Source organism: Sphaeramia orbicularis, chromosome 13 (genome assembly GCF_902148855.1).
Source record: "Sphaeramia orbicularis chromosome 13, fSphaOr1.1, whole genome shotgun sequence".
NCBI lineage: Eukaryota > Metazoa > Chordata > Actinopteri > Kurtiformes > Apogonidae > Sphaeramia > Sphaeramia orbicularis.
The window spans coordinates 16446545-16463602 of NC_043969.1; positions in this window are offsets into that span (position 1 = coordinate 16446545).

The following is a 17058-nucleotide window of genomic DNA, read 5'->3' on the forward strand; positions in this document are numbered from 1 at the left end:
TTTGAAGCTTATAAAAGCGATTAATTATCTGTTGTTGTTTCTTTGGAGGTTGGTAGCCTAAAAAGTTGTAATATAGGATAGGCTTTGATAAACAGTCTGCTTCTGCCTATACCTTTTCAGTCATTATTCAACACATGATTCTTGATTTTGTGATTCTGTGATTCTTTTTCTTTCTTTTGCGTGAAATGTCAATACTGTGTACAATATTTGGTGTTGTCATGACTGAATAAACTACTACTACTAAATACTAAATATTGGGCTGTATGTGGCCCCTGAACTAAGAGTTTGACACCCCTGGTATATACTATCACTAATTTTTCATTTCTTCCATCAATTGCCACAGTACTGTGGTAGCAAAATGCTCAAAAGAATGCACTGAAGTATACTCCATATATCACCACAGTACTGTGGCAACAAGAGGATAAAGAGTTCATGGAACAGTATCCATGACTGGCTCTAGTACAAATGCTAACATTTGATTGGCTCCATGGCAATAGACAAACTCATATTTTGTGCCACAGTACTGCCATTTTATTTAGAGACCTCAGAGTTAACTTTGTCTCAGAAATGTCAAGGATGTATGAAGCGGTATGAAGCTTCCCATCTTCTATTTTATGTCAACAGGATGCATGTTTGCGTAAGCGGGTGAATTTGTGTGTGTGTGTGTGTTATTGTTTTTTGGTTTTTTTTCTATTTCTGCTGCTGCTTTCCATCGTTGGATTGGCACACTGTGTGGGAGATGGGCTTCTGCGTCAAGCAAGAGGTAATTGAAAAGTGCACAAAACAAATCTTTTCAATCACATTCCAAAGGCTTTGTCCTCTCCCTGTGCAGCGAATTGTGCTGATTGCAAAACAAAGCACGTCATCGTTTGCATCAGATAACAGCGCTAATGTGTAGGGAAAATCACCAAAGCCGGTCTTTGTGGAATTGTCACAAGGCGTTTTCAGCTTGTATTTTTTTCTTTTTACTTCTTTTGCTTTATATTGAAATATCCGTATTAACTCCAGCAAAGCAAAGCAAGTCTTCGTAGATGTCTATTTCAACTATACTCACCGTTTCCAGAAGTTGTCATTTATTATCTTAAAATAAAAACGGGTGCTCAGATGTGTCAGCTGACTCAAGGTCATCACCATCTGTATTCATTTTCAGCTGCGTTTCCTTCAGTTTTCTTTGCTCTTTTAATGTTAAGCGGTCATTACCTGCATCAATTATAAATATACGACTGAGACGTGTTTAATTAGTTATAAATTTAGCAATGTTCAAATGTGCTTTTGGTTTTTTTATCCTTTAAAACAAACCAAAGAGATTATGACAAGCAGTTGATTAATGAAAGATGTCTGAAATGAATGGCCCTAAGTTTTTTTTTTTTTTTTTTTTTTATTCATACGTCCCAGGAGGAGTACTTTTTCAACATTCAAATGATCTTGCGTGTCAAAATTTACTCTATCACTCTGTCCTGATCAATGCCCCGCTGTCAGTGCTCTCCGAATATAAAACACAGTCAGAATTACAATCAGATTTATCTACGAGCCAATGTACACATACAACACGTTAATGTGATTTGTGAGGTTAGCGCAGTCTAGGAATATAGAGTGAGTTAATAAGGCTGTCTATACAAGCAGAGGGTAATGTGTGTGCTTAATTTAAGTTTGTGTATGTGCAGTGTTGTACTTTCAGTTTTTTTTTTCTTGCAAGCACGAGTGTAAGTGCGCTGTTTCCGATGCAGGATGTGAATGTAACATAAATGTCATCACAAAAACAAACATATTGCTGCAGTATGTAAAGAGGCAAAGTGAGTTAAGCGCTTTAGACATTTTACTCGCATCATCAGAAAAAATACATAGTACGCAGCTACTTCTGTGTCAAGTCATTTAGATTTGTTTTTCTAGTGCCTCCTAAAACACACAACTTATTTGTGTTTCTAGGTGCAGAAATTCAGTACACGTCTATGGTTCTATATACATGTCTTTTCACAGTGATGAGTGGAAAGCTACGGCTCTGGCAGGGATTTACTTTGATGCATGCAGTTAACAGTGTGGTAAATTGGATTAACCCTTTATAGGGCACTCATAGGAATACTCTGAAATTCAAAATTTCAAGCTTAGTGTGTTATTGGAGGATAGAACTTTATTACTTTTGTGAAATTAAAAAAAAAAAAAAAAAAAAGTGTTTTTGTTTTGTAGAAAATCAGGGTTAATGAAGTTACCATATTTGGTTCCGTATCATAAGTGGCAAAAAAAATCATTCATCAGTGCGTGTCACTTTCTGCACTGCAATAGTTGTAAACAATGATGCTAAGGTGACAATCGTGCGCTTACAATTGTAATATTTATGTGAGCAGAAAGAAATCCAAATCAAAACGAAAGAGGTGGTCGTGACTTTGAAAAACAGGCTAACTTTAGGTTTGTTGTTTGATCTACTTGTCACGTTGATCAGCATGTCATTTCTTGGTACATTCATATTTGTTGTTAGCTTTTTATAGGGCACTCATAGAAATACTCTGAAATTCAAATTTTCAAGCTTAGTGTGTTATTGGAGGACATAATAAGACTTTATTATGTTTTTTAATTAAAAAAAAATTGTTTTTGTTATGTAGAAAATCAAGGGTAATGAAGTTACCATATTTGGTTCCGTACCATAAGGGGCAAAAAAAATCATTCATCAGTGCGTGTCACTTTCTGCACTGCAATAGTTGTAAACAATGATGCTAAGGTGACAATCGTGCGCTTACAATTGTAATATTTATGTGAGCAGAAAGAAATCCAAATCAAAACGAAAGAGGTGGTCGTGACTTTGAAAAACAGGCTAACTTGAGATTTGTAGTTTTAGCTACTTGTCACAGTGATCAACGTGTCATTTCTTGGTACATTCATATTTGTTGTTAGCTTTTTATAGGGCACTCATAGAAATACTCTGAAATTCAAATTTTCAAGCTTAGTGTGTTATTGGAGGACATAATAAGACTTTATTATGTTTTTTAATTTAAAAAAAAAAATTGTTTTTGTTATGTAGAAAATCAAGGGTAATGAAGTTACCATATTTGGTTCCATACCATAAGTGGCAAAAAAAATCATGCATCAGTGCGTGTTGCTTTCTGCACTGTAATAGTTGTAAACAATGATGCTAAGGTGACAATTGTGCACTTACAATTGTAATATTTATGTGAGCAGAACGAAATCCAAATCAAAACGAAAGAGGTGGTCGTGACTTTGAAAAACAGGCTAACTTGAGGTTTGTAGTTTTAGCTACTTGTCACAGTGATCAGTGTGTCATTTCTTGGTACATTCATATTTGTTGTTAGCGTTTTATAGGGCACTCATAGAAATACTCTGAAATTCAAAATTTCAACCTTAGTGTGTTGTTGGAGGACATAACAAGACTTTATTACTTTTGTGAAATTTTTCAAAATGTTTTATTGTTATGTAGAAAATCAAGGTCAATGAAGTTAACATACTTAGTTCCTTACCTATAAGTGACCAAAAAAAAAAAAAAAATTATATATATATATATATATATATATATATATATATATATATATATATATATATATATATATATATATATGTAATAATAAAAGAAGTATATATAAAAAATACAAGAAAGACACACGTAAGGTGAAAAGAACATGTATTTTAGAACATTAGAACATCACTTTTAGAACAACCTTAGTGTGCTATTGGAGGACGTAACAAGACTTTATTACTTTTGTGAAATTTTCAGCGGGTCACTGAAGTTACCATATTTGGTTCCTTGTCCATATGTGGCAAAAAAAAAAAAAACAATAACACAAGAAGTATATATAAGAAATACGTGAAAAATACATGTAATGTGAAAGGAACGTGTATTTTAGAACATTAGAACATCACTTTTAGAACATTAGTCCAACATAAGTGCTGATCCAGACCCCTGTCCACATCCACATGATCCCTTTGAACATCATACCTTACATTAGTACCATTACTTCATGGTACCTAACAAAGCAGGTACACTCACTGTTCATGCAGAGGTGGACCTTACAGACCCTGTAGACCACATTGGACCTGAGATTGTTGACTCACTGTCCTCACTGGAACTGTTGCTGTCACTGTTAGGTACCATGAAGTAATGGTACTAATGTAAGGAATGATGTTTGAAGGGATAATGTGGATGTGGACAGGGGTCTGGATCAGCACTTAATGTTCCAAAAGTGATGTTCTAATGTTCTAAAATGCATGTTCACTTTACATGTGTTTTTCTTGTATTTTTTTTTAATATACTTGTATTTTTTTGTTGCCACATATGGGCAAGGACCCAAATATGGTAACTTCATTGACCTTGATTTTTTACATGACAATGAAAAATATACTAAAAGTGATATTCTAATTTTCTAAAATACATGTTCCTGTCACCTCACATGAGTTTTTCTTGTATTTTTTTATATTTCCATCTCAGATTTATTTATTTAATTAATTTTTGCTACTTACAGGTAGGGTAAGGAACTAAATATGGTAACTTCATTGACCTTGATTTTCTATATAACAATAGAAAATTATTAAAAATTTCACAAAAGTAATGAAATCTTGTTACGTCCTTCGATAACACACTAATGTTGACAGTTTGAGAGTATTTCAATGAGTGCGCTATAAAGGGTTAAAGAGGCACAGGAGGTTAGATGGTAAAAAAAAACAAAAACAAAACTGTCCCACACTGTCGTTTAACACATAGTTACAACCTGACAGAAAAAAGTCCTTCTCAACAAAGCAGATGTTCACACTATTTTGGAAGGTATGTTATGTTTTTCACTCCCCACACAGATTGCGCAGGTACACAGACAAACACTAGTTAAGACTATAAAACGACACCACATTCTCACTTGTCTCATGTACAAATGTCACTTTCACAGAGGAGAGAACACTGCTCCTCAAATGTTCACTTTTGACCACCAGGGACGAAGCTCTGACAGCAGACTCTGCAGCGCTAGGCTATGCAGCACTAGCTCCATCTGTTGGAGCTTCTACGTATAACCACAGTGCCTCTGAGCAGAGTTCATTGTGATGAAAGATGGCTGGTCTCCAGTATGAAGCTGATAGATAAAAAAAAAAAAAGCACTGTGGGGGCACAGGTTCTATTTTTACCAGTACCCTGCCATTTTTACTTTGATGTGCACACTCTCGACTGTTTTCATGAGATCTATATCTGTGTCTTCATCAACTGAAGCAAGGTTCGGTGATTGCCTTATTGATTTTATTTTATCTCACTGAAAGTCTGTGGAACAACTATGTACTCCCATGTTTTTGTTTTTTCACCCACTTGTTGCTTAGTGTGTTAAATTCGCACATTTTACGACAATCATTTTCATCAATCTACTGATGCTTTCATATTTGTCACATACGACTGAGTAAGACAGGGGTGTTTATGTCCATGCAGTGACCTTTTGAGGTGAGGTAAAGGCTCATTTCACATTTCTTCACTACATCATAATTCAGTACCTGTCATCTTTTAGTGGAAGGAGGCGAAATGAAACTTCTTGCTCCTTGCATTTGATCTTGTCTTTATCTGAGATTAAAGCTCTTCTGAGGAGATGATCAAGGTCAGGTTTTTTTTATTACATTACACTTGCAGAAAACCCTCTTCGCTGCACAAATGTAATAGGTGGGTCAAGTGTTCCCATGTGTTTTCTACAGCTGATGATTTCATTTTAATGTTTCCATAAACCGAATGGGGGCTGAAGCCCATTTCACCATGCTCTATGTGAACTGGGCAATATAGAATATATATATATATATATATATATATATACAGTATAAGCACCCCCCTGACATAACATGTACTGTATAGCTTTACATCACACACACACACACACACACACACACACAGAATATAGATAGATAGATAGATAGATAGATAGATAGATAGATAGATAGATAGATAGATAGATAGATAGATAGATAGATAGATAGATAGATAGATAGATAGATAGATAGATAGATAGATAGATAGATAGATAGATAGATAGATAGATAGATAGATAGATAGATAGATACATACATACATACATACATACATACATACATACATACATACATACATACATACATACATAGATTGATTTTTATTTTTTTTTATTTAATCTTTTTTTAACCAGGAAAAAAAGCTCATTGAAATTAAAAATCTCTTTTTCAAGATTGTCCTGGCCAAGACAGCAGCAGAGGTTACACAAAATGAAAATCACATCCATACATGCACACTAAAAATATACATAAACACAATGAAAGTCAGTACTAAGTAATAAGAACATACATATAAAATGTCACCATTATTTTAAAAGGTACTAAAAGTATAACAACAATGCTCCTTAAAAGGATCTCAAAGCCAAACTCAATTCAATCAATTAGAAAAAAAACATCAACAACCACATTTATCCTTTTCCCATTCATTTAAAATGAATTTGAATGTATTAGCTAGATAGATAGATAGATAGATAGATAGATAGATAGATAGATAGATAGATAGATAGATAGATAGATAGATAGATAGATAGATAGATAGATAGATAGATAGATAGATAGAAAATTGTCCAAATGATTCAAACTTCATGTTAATTTATCGTCAAACATTTCCATCCAGTTTTTTCCAGGCTCTGACCCATTATCTGTTCATACACTTGATCTTTTCTGCCAACAAGTGGAGATTTTGTTGTCAAATTCCACACTACCATCTGGCTGTCGAGATTAGTGGATTTGCAGTAACAGCCTAAAAACACAAAATGCTAAATTTACACAACTTCTTCAAAGTTGGTGATGCCTGTTTTGATGGTTTCGCACATGGCTAAGCTTCACCCCTCGATACCTCCTTTTGTTAAGGAGAGAACAACTGATAACACATCTATTACATCTGTTGCCAGAGTGATTGTATAATTCCTTGGAGTGGGGCTGCTTTTGGACCGTTTCTTTTCTTCAAGTGTACTGCTCATAAAATATTTTAGAGATGTAGACGTGAAACCTGCATCGCCTGTGTGTGGTTAAAAGGCTGATATGTAGTCCTGCTTTTATAAAAATAACCTCCTATTGGGTTTTTATTGAATATGCGCTTTCATCACTGTCACTTTGTTGCGGTTCCTGTGAAGTGACAACAGTTGTAGATGCAACACATCAACATCAATCAAGTATGTGTCAATGTGCACTTTCTAAAAAAGTATAGTAAAGAAGAAAGTTTACCGGAGCTGCCTTTAAATCTGGTCTACCACAGAGATGATATCAACCTGCACTATCCCACACAGAGAAAAATACCCTGGCAAAGCTCTAATACTACACTATCTGGGACACACCTATAGTAGTTTTCGATGATAAAAATAAATACAGGCTAAGAAAAGACAGATAAATAGAGAAAGAGGGAGGTGGATTTTTCTAATTTACAGAAATTACACTCAGTAGTTCACTCGGTATGAACCAGATACTGAACTCTAAATCACTTCTTAAAATGCATTTTTATAAACTTACCTATATGTGATGTTGTCTCTTTTTAATGTTTTTAATGTTGAATATTTAATTTTACCCTGTTTTGGTTATTCATTTATATTGACATACATGATGTTGTTGTTTTTTTCCATTCCTTCATTTTGCATTGTTTGCTGTACTTATCTCTTTTATTGTGTTGTGTTGTTTTCTATGTTTTTATTCTGCTGTTGTGCCCTTTTTTGCTTTGTCTATCAAAGCACTTTGTCAACTCAGTTTTTAAAGGTGTTATATAAATAAAGTTATTTTTATTATTATTTATTTCTAGTAAAAATCTGAATTTGTCACAGTTTTACAGGCAATATTGCATGATAAGTGTTGATAAATATTGGACATTCAGTATGGTTTTAAGTGAAAGTGTGTATTCTGCTAAAAAGCTGCTACAGATACATGTTGAATAGAGAATAATGATAAAGTAAACATGAATGAATGTATGTATTATTATTTTTTGCTTCCTTGAATTTTCATTTCTATATTATGTTGTGCAAAGTCAGTTAGTAGCAATCAGGAAGCTTGTATCATTTCCATATTTGAAATAAATCAATTAAAAAAAAAAAAAAAAAAACTAGAAAAGCACTCAGAGAGCGCAGACTTTTTGAGTTATATTGCTAACAAACAGACAAACAAACAAACACACAAACAGACAGACAGACAGACAAACCCCGATGAAAACATAACCTCTGCCGTTACACTTGGCGGAGGTAAAAATAATTTTGGTTTGTACATCAATTATTGCACTTAGTACAATAATTGAAATAAACATAAAAAACAAAAAAAGGAATAGGCTACAAGCAAAAGCTTTTTTTTTTTTTTTTTCCCTATCCTTTTCACCTCATACACTGCTTACATCAAAATAAATGTGTGCAGCACAGGTGTCAAACATGCGGCCCGGGGGCCAAATCCGGCCCACCAAAGGCTCCGATCCGGCCCGTAGGATGAATTTATGAAATCCAAAAATTACACTCAAGATATTAACAGTCAATTGTTTTACTTTAGGGGCCATAAAAAGCCCTACTTTAGTCTCAAGTGGGTCAGATCAGTAAAATACTACCATAAAAACCTACAAATAATGACAATTCCAAATTTTCCATCTGTTTTAGTGTAAAAAATTGCATATAATAATGTAATATATAATAATTTTGTAAATTATTGTTTGTTGTAACTGTATGGGGTAATTGTATGTTGTAACTATGTGTTGTGTTTCATGCTGTCTCTTGGCCAGGACTCCCTTGAAAAAGAGGTTCTTAATCTCAATGGGATCCTTTTCCTGGTTAAATAAAGGTTAAATAAAATAAAAAAAAAAAAAAGTGAAATTACATGAAAATGTGTAAATTTACAAACTAGCCTTTCTCAAAAAATACAAAAAAACTAGAAATGTGTGAAGAGAAGTAAGTGCAATTTTACTGATTTTCTGCCAGTTATTAAATATTTTGTAAATGTGCAGATCCATTGCGATCTGTAAATTGTAATGCACATTTACAAATGATAAGCAGAGGCAAAATACAGTTAAAATTGCACTTATTTTTCTTAATAAATTTCAGTTTTTTCATGGTTGTTCATGTTATTCACATTTTCAAAAGGACAGTTTATAAATGTAAATGTTTCCATAATGTAATTTTACTGTTTTCATGATAAAACACATTGAAATGTTTGGAGCTGGCATTATTTAAATATTATTATGTTATTAATTCACTGGTCTGGCCCACTTCAGACCATATTGGGAGCATGTGGCCCCTGAACTGAAATGAGTTTGACACATCTGGTGTATAGCATCGAGTATTCACACCATAAAAAAAAAAAAAAAAAAAAAACATATCTACCACAGACAACATTAAAATATTGTAAGTGGAGTCCGCAGGCACACTAACCCAGCAACTAAATTAAAGATGGGTTATTTTAGTTGGCTTACATGTTTTGAGAAAAGGGTCTTTAAATGTTGAATGTGAATAAAATTCTTTTTTTTTTTTTTTTTATTACAAAGTCATTAAGATGCTATTCGGTTGCATATAAAAGCAGAAAGTGTCCTCCTCAAACTGTTTTATTGGACTATATACAACAACAGGCTCTGGTTACATTATCTTCTGACTTGAATCAGACAGACGTGCTGCTATACTGCAAGGCTTGTGGTTTTAGAGGATTGTGCACTGAAAACCACAAGACAGCTGGTGTTTCAAAATGTTTTTCTAATATCTCTGAACAGCTGAGCGTGGCAAGGGACTGTTTGTTCTCTTCAATGGCCACAAGATGACAGAGCCACTTTGTGGACCATACGCAGCCTAATTAGTCCTTGTCCTCCTCTCCAGAAGGGACTGAGCTCCATTAAAGTGAAGATAAATGACTGAATGAGGACTCATAATGCCTCTCATGTGTAGGATGCTTCTGTGGATTGGTTATTTTTCAAGGTTTACATTTTTTTTTTCCAAGGCTGTCTTAGGCTTTCATCACCATAAATAGTATATACAGGTGATATCGTTCGTTGTAATGGGTCGTCTTTTCCATACAGCTTCTCAGTTTCTATTAGTTCTGATTTTGGTTCTTCAAAAGAGGCGAAACAATGTATAGCCAGTAGATGGCATTACTAAATCACTCCTGACTGACAACTATCGTGTCAAGAACAAATGTTTGTTTCATGTCCAAGTGACTACTCTGTTTAAGATCTTCGCTTCGGATTCATAAGGTTTTCTAGGCGAGGTGTAAGATTAAAGTCTAATTCTGTTGAGTTTTATGGAAGTTGATCATTACAAATACAACAAAGACAAAAAAAAAAAGTAACCAGCCTGCTTTAGCAAGTGGATGAAAAATATGAAATAAAGAACTTACATGGTCTTTGCTGTTCACTGTCAAGTATTCTCTTCAGTTTAATATTGCCCGACGTAAACTGCCATGTTTTTTTTCTTCATCAAAGTATTATCTACATCCTTTTCAAGCTGCTTTGTTCATGCACAGAGCAGCTTGGAAAGTAAAAGTGAGCAACAACAGGCTCACAGAATGAAAAATATAACTAGCATAAAAAAAAAAAATAAATAAATAAAAATAAAAAAAAAAGTCCTGTATTATTGGAACAAATTCCAAATCTAAAAAAAAAAGTATGATAATATAAAACCATTTATTTAGTTTATTTCTTTTACTTTTTAATAAACTTTTGAACAATAACTAACTAATAATTTTGTTTTTTTTTTTTGTTCATTTATTAAAATAGTTCTGGGCTTGAGTTCATTTCAAATGAAACAAAAGAATAGTCTGACTGAGATCTGGCACCGAGGGCCAGTGCCACAGTCCCCTCAGCATTTGGCAGCGCTATCACACCCCAGCCCACCCCTTGTTGATCAGAGGCAAACTTGCCGACGCCACTGTGTCGCATTCTGGGGATAGCTGCACATAGGGACGCTGTGATGTGCCACCTGGCCCTTGGCCTCGTTGGTCAGGAACTCTCCCTGACCTCTGCATTAAAACTCGTTTGCCATTGAAAGCCACGTAGGGTGAGTCTCCCAGGACCACTTGCGTGCATTCTCCCCGTGATGAGGACAGACCAGAGCGAAGCTGCCGACACCTATTGGAGAAGCGAGAGCCCGTCCCAAAGAACTGCACAGTTGCACATCAAAGATTACCCGTTTGGTCTGCAGCCAACAGACCCCTATATGTCTTCACCCCCCCCCCCCCCCCCCCCCATATGTAATAATCATAAACTCTGAGACAGATGGGCTTCAATAGATGCAATGACTGAACGATTCTGAAAGAGTTCAAATGATTCCTAATATTGTCATTTATTTTGCACACTTGGAATATAGTTTCGAAACATTGCTCAAAATTTTAACTTATGTTTTGCAAGTGAAGAAGCACCAACAATTAATCACTATTGACATACTTTATGGAATTCACATACTAATAACATAATTAATTACATTTTAGAACAATCCTATAAAATATGTAGGTAAATGTGAACACTATATGAGTCAGATAATGCAAACATGACATTTTGAAATTCTTAATATACAGTTTCCCATAAAATTGCAATTATTTAGTTTTTAGACACATCTGTCTTTGTACTCATATATATATTGTAGTACGGATCGTATTAAATGGAAGATGAAGGTGTGACTTTAAATCTTGCTCTAAAATGTTAGATGACCACCATACATCATGAACCAAAATGAAGAAGAAGGAAGGAAATATTACAAGTTGTTTGGCTTGAAGAGTCTTTTATTTTTGCAAATCTAAGTTGTTATATTCTGATTTATATTTTGTAACTGTATTTTGTATTTCTTTTTTATGTGTACCGAACAGTGAAAGGTTCATCAGGTTCAGAAACGTCAGGTTCGTGTGTGTGGTTAAGATGAACTCACACTTGTGTGCTGAACTTAGAGAAAAGGTCAGATTCTATGTAAAAGATCTTATTTTACAGCTTTGGAAAGTAACTGTGGTAAAGAGAGTCAAGCAGAAAAACCAGATTATGAATTTAGGGATTTTTTTGTGGTCAAGAGATGCTAGCCTAATTGCACAAGAAGCACCAACAATTAAGTATTACTGACATACTTTATGGAATTCACATATTAATAACATAATTAACATAATTGATTACATTTTAGAACAATCTTATAAAATATATTAGTAAATGTGAATACTATATGAGTCAGATAATGCAAACACGACATTTTGAAATCATTAATATACACTGTTTCCCATAAAATTGGAATAATTTTGTTTTTAGACACATTTCTCTTTGTATTCCTATTTATACACATCAGTAATAACCTTTGACCCGGTTCGGTGATTACATACTGAGTCCCAGTTACACTTTATATATCACAAATAAATCACACTGTCACAATCATTTCATGAAAAGAGGTAATAGAGGTGTATATTAAGTATTTATTTCAAAATTATAACCTAACTGACACGTATTAATAAAAACATTATTTTCATTCACAGTTATTTATTTATTTATTATTTACTTGTCGACCACTGGTTAGCACCTGGATACTAGTTAGGTGATCTTGTTAGGTGCTAAACTCCAACCACAGAGGAGACAGAACATCTTGTGGGAACATTTACTCTCCATTCAAAAAACAGAAGCTCCAGATGTTGGACGTTTCCGTGAGCTGAGCTGAGGTGGGCAGCAGGTGACAGAGCTGTCAATTATTCCACGTCCATATGGCTGATATCAGAGCCTGTTGTCTGCACTAAACTGATACCAATAAAAAAAAAAATACTGCCCAAAAGTATCAGTAGTAAATTTAGATATAGCGAGGCATCAAATGTAATGACTGAGGCCATAATGACTTATTCAGTATAATTAAAACATATTAGTATTATTTGCCTGGGAAATATAATTTTGAGGAAAAATAAAGATGTCAAAAATGTAAACACAGGTTAAAATAAAAGGGGACACAATAAGTAAATAATGTGAGTTTTCTATATTTATTTATTTCCTGAGATAAAGGGGGCTGATTATAAGTTATTTATTTTATTGTTTCTTATTCATTTATTTGAACTCCATGAACATCACAACATCCATACATTTTAATGCTTATTACTATATTATGTTGAAAATATTTTTTTTCTTTTTGTCTGCACACATTGAATTGTGGAGGGTTCGAGGTGCAAAACAGGTGTTTGGTTTGTTTCCCAATTTCAGTCACCTATCCTTACAGCCCTACTCGCCCCAGACACAGCATTTACATCCACAGTAACATGTGTGAATAGACCTCACATGTAGTCTACACCGTGTTTGTCAGAGCACTCCTCAGCAAAATGATAATATTTGTCCAAAGAGCTGTAAGTAGATGCTCCAAAACCCCTGACACTTGGTGTGACAGGCTGGAATGACACTGTCTCCACCTGTTGTAGGTCAAGGGTTAATGCTGTAAGGTCAAAGGTTGTTTCCACAAGACTGATTTGGAACTCTTGCTTTCTCTGGCTGTAACAGTTCCCACCCTAGGTGATGAATGTTAAAGTCAACAGTTAGGACTCATTGATGAATTGAAAATGGGAAAAATCTATATTAAAATGTAATCTATAAAGACCCAGTGTTAATTTTGTAGTAGTTCCCCAAGTAGTTTTTCTCTATTTAACCTTTTTTTAAAGTGTTTTATCACCATTTATTACGATATTATCAGCTGTATTTTGCTTCTTTTAGGTGAATATTTGGTATTTTCTTATATTTAATTTACTGATCATATTGATGTTCATAAAAGCTCAGATTAATGTTGAGGGTTATTATATCAGAAACAGAGAAAACTGAAGAAAAAAGGACTTTATCAGTAAATATATCAGTATATAAGTGTCTCCATCCACTGTCACTGATCAGACTCCATGGGTTTGACTGGTGAATCAATGTTGTAGAACAGGGGTGTCAAACTCATTTTATTTCAAGGGCCAGATTCAGCTAAATTAGATCTGCAGTGAAATAATAACGTAATATATAAATAATGTCAACTCCAAACTTTTCTCCATGTTTTAGAGCAAAAAAAGTTAATTTACGTTATGAAAAGATTTTACATCTACAAACTATCCTTTCAAAAGATGTGAATAACATGAACAAACTGTGTAATTTTAACAATATTCTGCCTCAGTTTATCATTTACACATGTACATAATAACTTACAGATCACAGTGGAGTTCCAAATACACAAAACATTGAGTAACAGGCAGAACATTGTTAAAATTGTACTTGCTTCTCTTTAGACATTTCAGGTTATTTGCATTTTTTTGCAAAATTATACTTTGTTTTAGTGTAAATACATGAAAATATTTACATTTACAAAGAGAAACATTTGGAGTTGTCATTATTTATATGTTATTATGATAGTATTGTACTGGTCTGACCCACTAGAGATTGAATTGGTCTGAATATAGAACCTGAACTAAAAGGATTAATATCTTAGTGTAATTTTTGCATTTCACAAATTCATCCCAAGGGCCGGACTGGACCCTTTGGCGGGCCGGATTTGGCCCCCGAGCCTCATGTTTGACACCTGTGTTGTAGAAGATGATGGTGTTTCTACGATAACTACAAAGCCTCTGAACATCCAACTAAGTCATATGTGATAACCATGAAAAGACGACAAATCGCATTTCACAGCAATTATTTACATGTATTGATAGGATTAGTGAATTAAAAGGTATTAAATATTTTAGATCGGTAGAGGTTGTTCGGGTCTTTATGGGTTAAATAGTTGCGACGTTTGCCAAAACACAGCGCTAGAAATGTTAAATGTCGTCAAAGTTGACACCACCCGGTTCGCCGTGTAATCTCTTGATCGTACGAATGACAGTTGTACGCGAGACAATGTGAACTGGCAGCACAACAAATAAACGGACTACATTAGAACAACTGTTGTGTGGTTTTTGGGCTCCCGGAGTACAGGGCTATGTTGAACACAGAAGTGTAATGAGCAGATAACTAGGCCATCATGTAACACATCCCCAAATACCATGGACTTGTAAGGCTCTTTTAAATGGTACCAGGGATGTATGCCACTTTTAGCCACATTTAACTCCTGGATTGTGCACCTCAGAGGATTCAGCGGTACGGAGGCCTGAGGCTAATTAGCTTGAAAAACAATAGCTCCCTGATCACCATTCCATTGTGCTCCCCTGCATTGTACAGAGGATCTGATTACAAACTTGTGATAAACAAGGAGCTAAATTAGATGTGCAGTTGTTGCCATTGTCCCCGATTTCTGATACCCAAACCCCCCCCCCCCCCGCCCCTGCGTCCTTTTGTACCCGGTATGTACAAGCCAAAACGGACAAGCCTGAAAGAGTCACTAGTCCCTGATGGAGTATAAATATATGGTAACTGACAGAGAGGGAGAGCTGATACAGTTGCTTTGCTCTCTGCGGTCACCTTCTTCTGGCAAGGCCTAAGGTAATTAAGACCATAAATGCAGTCCAAGTAGTGGGCTGCTTAAGACAGAATATTAATGTAGCTTTGATGGATGGAGTCAAAAGTGATTTCTTTGCAGCAGAGCGTGGGTTGAGAGCCAGCTGGTCTTGGGTCAGAGGAGCTGGATTGTGGGCAGATGCTTACAGGCCCTCTTAGCCTCTGGTGATGGAGCACAATTGATTAATGCCCTCCAATTAGGGAAACATTAAAAGCCACGTTTTCCAAAGCACAATTCAGTGTCACATAATGCATGTGGGGCATTTTGTGTATTCCCAGGCCGACACAGGACGGGGCGGCTCAGTTTGCATGGAATCCACACTTGGCAAATTTCCACCACAACTGCCTGCGATGGTGGAGTGTTGACTCTTAATGGTTACAGCTTTTAGAAACAGCTACATGTCATCTCTGTTAACAATATATATTAATGGTATTAATGGTAGTGGCTGTGGAAAATTCAGATTCAGATTCAGAAAACTTTATGTATTTGCAGCTTACCGCATACAAAGTGCAGTGTGACAAACATAAATAAATCAGTGCACAACAAGGTTATAGTAGTTTAGTTTTATTTAGTTTTGATGTTTTTTTCTCTAATTCACTTCGTTTTGATTAGTTTTTAGAGCAGGTTTGCTAGTTTTTATTAGTTTTCGTTATTTTCTAAATGCTTAGTTTTAGTATTAACCCTTTCATGCATGAATTATGAGAACCTTAATCTTTTTTTTTTTTTTTCCTCAGTGTTTTTATTCCTCTTTAGGCATGAAAAAAAAAAAAAAAAGTGATTTTTTTTTTAAAATCAACTTGTTTTTCATGGAGTTACAAAAATGTCCACTCAGCTACACCATGAATTTTATTCTTGAAGCAAAGAAACATGTATTTAAAACCCAATATCATAAAGAGATATGAAAACAGTGAAATGAAACCATGTTTAACCCTTTCATGCATAGTGGTCACTACAGTGGACAGTTACTCTACAGCACAGGTGTCAAACATGCGGCCCCGGGGCCAAATCTGGCCCGCCAAAGGGTCCAGTCCGGCCCGTGAGATTAATTTGTGAAATGCAAAAATTTCACTGAAGATATTAATCATTTTAGTTCAGATTCCACATACAGACCAATTTAATCTCAAGTGGGTTGGATCAGTAAAATACTATCATAATAACATATAAATACTCACAACTCCTAATGTTTCTCTTCTAAATGTAAACATTTTTATGTCATTTTACTGTATTTACACTAAAACAAACAATCATTTCATATAAAGACACGAATAACCTGAACAAATATGAAAAATTTGAAATATCTGAAGTGTAAGTTTACCAATATTCTGCCTCTTTATTAAATGTTTTGTGTGTTTGTTGATCCACTGTGATCTGTAAGTTGTAATTCACATGTGTAAATGATAAACTGAGACATAATATTGTTGAAATTGCACTTTGTTTTCTTAAGAATTTCAGTTTGTTCATGTTATTCACATTGTTTTAAAGGATAGTTGGTAGATGCAAACATTGTCATCACATAATTTTACTTTTTTCACTCTAAAACATAGAAGAAAATTTGGAGTTGACATTATTTATATATTATTATGTTATTATTTCACTGGTTCGGCCCACTTCAGATCAAATTTGGCTTAATGTGGCCCCTGAACTAACATGGGTTTGACGCCCCTGCTCTACAGTTTTA